The 5,342-nt window shown below is 38.5% G+C and overlaps 1 long non-coding RNA gene across 1 annotated transcript; it reads left to right on the forward strand.

Moving 5' to 3' along the window:
- The first annotated feature begins 617 nt into the window (after nucleotides 1-617).
- On the forward strand, nucleotides 618-4,919 carry LOC111875304. Its single transcript, XR_002844702.2, has 2 exons — nucleotides 618-814; nucleotides 3,693-4,919. It is a non-coding gene; the product is annotated as an uncharacterized LOC111875304 (long non-coding RNA).
- The last annotated feature ends 423 nt before the right edge of the window (nucleotides 4,920-5,342 follow it).

Consider the following 5,342-nt stretch of genomic DNA (forward strand, 5'->3'; position numbering starts at 1 on the left):
TCATGTTTTACGCAGAAACTGCCTTCTAAAAGAAGCTATCGAAGGAAAGATAGATGGGCGGATAGAAGTGACAAGAAGACGAGGAAGAAGACGTAAGAAGATGCTGGATGACCTTGGGGACAGAAGAGGATACTGTCATTTGAAGGAGAAAGCTCTAGATCGCATTAAGTGGAGGAATTGTTTTGGAAGAGACTGTGGACCTGTCGTCTTGACAGATTACTACTGATGATGAATGTCTTTCTGTACTTGTCATGTGACATGATAAACTAGTTTTACGTTAAATCATTGTACAATACTTCGAGTCTTACTGAAGGTGCACAGTACAGTAGAAACCTTCATATATTATTTTGTTGGGGATTGGTGGGTTTGAACACTGGTTGAAGAAGCCCTTAAATTGAGGAAATTTAGGGCTGAGATTATTGACTTGGGGTCTTTTAAACTGAATGTTAAAGGAACAAAATCTACAGTTGGGGTTTGACTGTATGTATTGTTAAAGCGATATTCTTAGTAATGGTATTGAAAACTCGTTCATTAAAACCTTTTCAGTTTGACGTAGTGCGAAATGTTTGTAATGGAAGTGTACCACATTACATGTAATGAGCGACCACAGTGATGATTTGATAAGGACTTGGTGATTTTACAGATCTCAACAGATGTAGTGGAAGTTGGACCTGCTTTGTACAATGAGAGATGTCTAGCATCTTCTTGTGATCGGTATGAGGCGACTGGTACTAAAGTTGAGCAGATCTCAGATATTGAAGATGATGATGAACCCGTGTTGGTAGTATATTCATCAGTGAAGGCTGAATGTAAGGTGAGCTGTATGTTGGTATATCCATTGTTAGGTATATTTCATAGATATCCAGAATTGCCTGTTTGCCTTATTAATCTTTGTGTGTCTGGCTCTTTGCATAAAATGACAATGTTCAATAGATTTCAAAGAACTTATTCTAAAATGTGTGTAGAGAATTGGTTTTTGTTGTGCATGGCTTGCTTATTTTAGTACTGAGCACTGAAAGGTTCTTCTTTCAAGATTCTAGCCAGAGGTAACCTTCTTTTGCCAGTAATCTTTGTTTTTACAGTACTGTGGAACCTTGCTTAACGAGCATAATTCGTTCCAGAATCTCACTTGTAATGCGAAACACTCATTAAGCAAAACAATTTTTCCCATATAAATTAATGTATAATACAATAATGCATTCCATGCCGAAAAAAAATACTCAAGAAATTTTATGTGTAACGTTTATTCAAAGAAAATTATATATACATTGTTAAGGAGCGTGAATCATCTTCATCTTTTCTTCTATGCGGAATGAACCAACCTGGAATGTGAATTCGATTTGCAGAAGAGAAATCTAAATAATTAGTCTATTATTTATGATACATATCTAATTCTTTTTTACTAGAAAGCTGTCTAGAGACATTTGTTTTTGCTAATGCTTCAAAATTTGTTGAAAATGCGAATTCGATTTGCAGAAAACAAAAAAAAAATCGATATAATTAGTTTATTATTTATGATACATATATAATTCTTTTTTACTAGATAGCTGTCTAGATACATTTGTTTTTGCCGATGCTTCAGAATTTTGTGAAAATGCAACACAGCATTATCATTAAATAAATTTGTAGCGCGCATAGCCACTGCCTTATTAGGGTGATGCTTCTCAATGCACGATGCCACAGTTTTCCATGCTTTCACCATTTCTCTTATTGTGCCAGATGCTTGTTGCTTTGCTGTTACCTCCTCCTCCTCCTCCTTGAGGATAGTGCAAATCGTTGATGTAGACCAATTGTATGTGCGTGGTAGATCAACCATGCTCACACCTCGTTCTCGCTTTTCAATGATTTTACGTTTCATTTCTACTGTTACTTTATTCTTGCATGGCTGTCTTTTGCGGCTTTTTCTTCGGGGACATTTTTGCAAGGGTTATTAAACTTTGCACAAAAAAAGATCACAAATAATATGTCTGAACACATAGAAAATGTGTGAAATGTGGAAAAATGTGTGATCAGAAGGGACACTAAGATGCTAGCGGAACGAGTGCTAAACACAGACTGATGTAGCAAGCGCACAATGCGGGACTACCCCTCTCGTCACTCGTTATGCGAAATGTCGCTCGTTAAGCGAGTCATTCTTTTGCAATTTGTTTTGCTTGTTATGTGAATTACTCGTTATGAGAGGTGCTTGTTAAGCGAGGTTCCACTGTATATCCTGCCACTGAATTCTCAGGATCTTTGAAGATTCCAGGACTGCCATGTATCTGTTTTGTAACTTTAGTACAGTCCCTAACCATTAGGGACAGTTGTCATTACTGTCGAGGATCTGCCTCTTAGTCCATCAGGAACATCCCTGAGGGGGCAAGATACTTCAGCTGGTCAGTCATATGAAAGAAAACTGCTGTGCGCTCATCAAGATTCCAGTTTGATTCCTTTCACAAGTAGAGTACTCACTCATGGGGCTGAGCCCTTCTTGAGGAGCTGCCAATTGTGGAGCTACTCAAGAACTTCCCAGCACTTTATGGAACCTGAAGGTTCATGATCGTGTTCATGAGAGCCTTCCACTGGTCCCTATCATGAGCCAGATCACTCCAATCCATACCATCCCAATCTGTCTCTCTAAGATATTGTTGACCAACCTACATCTTAGTCTTCCCAGTGGTCTCTTTCCCTCCAATATCCTATATGCATTCCTCTTCTCCCCCATTCGTGCTACATGCCCTGCCCAGCTCATCCTCCATGACTTGATCATTTAATTATCAAAGTTTAGAGTAGAATTCGCTAATTTTCTTATGATGGCATAATGACCCACATCACTGTCTGATGATGTTGAACCCTCAGAGACGTTTTATACCTACAGGATAACAGGATATGTGATTGACTCAGTGATTTTGCAGGTATGTTAGAAATTGCCTATTCTTTAAGTATATTTTATATATGGAACCAAGTTAATTACTGTACCTTCAATGAACCGAGTGCACTTTATTTGTTTTTGTACCATACTCAGTTTCTCAGTATCGTTAAGATAAGCTGAATTTTCAGCTTGTGCTCGTCTAATGCATGATGGGTTTGCTATGCTTGTGCGATAAAATTTATGAATAAAATTTGTTTCCCCATTGCAAAGAACTTTATTTTAAGTGGTAATATATTGTGACGTGTTGCGCTATGGATGACCCCCCCCCCCAGCCGTGACGTGCTGAGCAGAGCTGAAGTGAGCTGAGTCCCAGTACGCTGGTTGCTAAGCAAAGCGAGTAAACAGTGGTTGCTAGAGATGATGGTAATAACAGCAGTACCCATTACATAACAGGCAAACACTGCATCAGACAACAATCGTGCCTATTACGTAACTGTTTTCCCGTTGTTCGGCTGAGGGTTTATAAGGGAACTACACAGCCGCAGCAGTTAAGAGTTACAAGTCGGCCAGGGAAGAGCATTTGCAGTCTAGTATTTGTGATACTGCCACTGGAAGTAATTGTCAGATTGTAAGAGCGAGTGGAATAAATTCGCTATATCCAGTAAGGCGTGAAGTTATTTGTCGCGCTATACACCCAACACGTGACAATATCATCATTATAAATCAGTCATGTTGAGTTTTACAACATTGGAACTACAGCGTGAATGCCAGTGGAAGAAAGGGTTCACTGGAGACCCAAGAACAAGGATGGATTTATATTAATTTTCTCCTTTGTTTTTAGAGCACTGTGAATGAACGTCGTGGTGTGAAACGTCCACATTCCTGTAATACCTGTAGTAAGTCATTCAGATGTAATAGTGATTTGCTGAGACATGAACGCATACATAGTGGTGAGCGCCCTTATTCTTGCGACATATGTAATAAGTGTTTTACTACAAAAAGTGACCTCACGAGACATAAACGTATACACGATAATGTGCGTCTGTATACATATTATGTGTAAGAAGTCGTTTGGTGATAACGGTAATCTGAAGAAACATGAATCCATACGTAGTGTGAAGTGTCCATTTTCATGTGATCTTTCAGTGGAAAGGATATTCTGAAGGAACATTTACACATATATCATGGCAGACTAAATAATACACTGGAACTGTTGTAAGCATGTACGTAAGAGGTGGCACTTGTATTCCTGCAATGTTATAAGTTATTCAGTGTTAATGCAAACAAAGAAATGCCAGTGTATTGACACTTGGTGGCGTAGCCGGGAGAGCCGTAGTAAGTGTTAACAGTAGTCTGATGAGCAATAGCATGGAGCAATAATATTTCTAGGATGTGTGTAGCACATGAAGAGTCCTACCTTCTGGGATATAATGCCATTTGCAGAGGTACATGTAGAATAAACCAAGCAAGAAAGTAGCATGAAACTGGTTGCAGGAAGAGGTTTCTCACTTGGCTTAATCTTTGATCTTGAAGATAGAGTTAACATGTTTCTCTGTAACATCAAATGACTTTCAGCGGACTACATGGTGTTAATCCCAGAAGGTTATTGCATTTCATAACCACTGCTGTGAGAACCTCAGATCAAGGTCCACAAGTGAGGGACTTATTAGTTCTCAGCCTGTGGTTAGCTGTGCCAGGCTAGCTAAATCATATATGCATATGTCAGTGACACAGAAGTAGAAAGGGAATGACAGTGGATCCCTTTTAAGCAGTTCAGGGGACCAAGAAGTATAAACTACATAAGCAGTTAACCATCTTAACGGGGTAGGCATCAGAATGTTTACAAAATTAATTATATGTCTTGTAGAAAATGAATGCATTGCATTATTTTTTTACACTGAATGAATAGCTAAAAGCATACCAAATGCAGAGGCTTTCAGATGGGTGTAACATGTTCCTGCTGTCACGGTTAAAGTCAGTCTGTTTTGAAATGTTAATCATTCATGAAAAATATATGTAATATCATTTGCTTTACTTGTCTTTCAAATAAATTTGATGTTAAAATTTTCCAGTTCTTAAGGTTTTCTGATGAATGGGTCTGGAATGTCAGAAATGTCACCGAGGAAGTGGTGGTGTGTATTCAAACACTGCATTTGCTCACTACACTTAGGAACTGGTCCACACAGCTGCCTCCTCTTACTTATCAGCGTCTGTATGCCTGTGTTCAGTACATAGGTTGTCAATTTTCTGAACTGCACAAGGAAGAAGATTGTCTCCAGCTAACATGTAGCTTTTTGGCTGTAACTCTTCAAAATTTGAAAACCTAGCAAGTTCTGAGATTTTTTTTTCTGAAAACATAAGTAGTGTTCTTTTAGATTGCACAAAATCAATCATCTCTGAGGATGAACCTTCTTGCTTTCTGAGTAGACAAACATAATCTTTTGTCCCTCGCTTGATCCTGCAGATTTCATAAGATACATAAAATTTCCTC

The sequence above is a fragment of the Cryptotermes secundus genome, unplaced genomic scaffold, assembly GCF_002891405.2.
Source record: "Cryptotermes secundus unplaced genomic scaffold, Csec_1.0 scaffold1406, whole genome shotgun sequence".
Taxonomy (NCBI): domain Eukaryota; kingdom Metazoa; phylum Arthropoda; class Insecta; order Blattodea; family Kalotermitidae; genus Cryptotermes; species Cryptotermes secundus.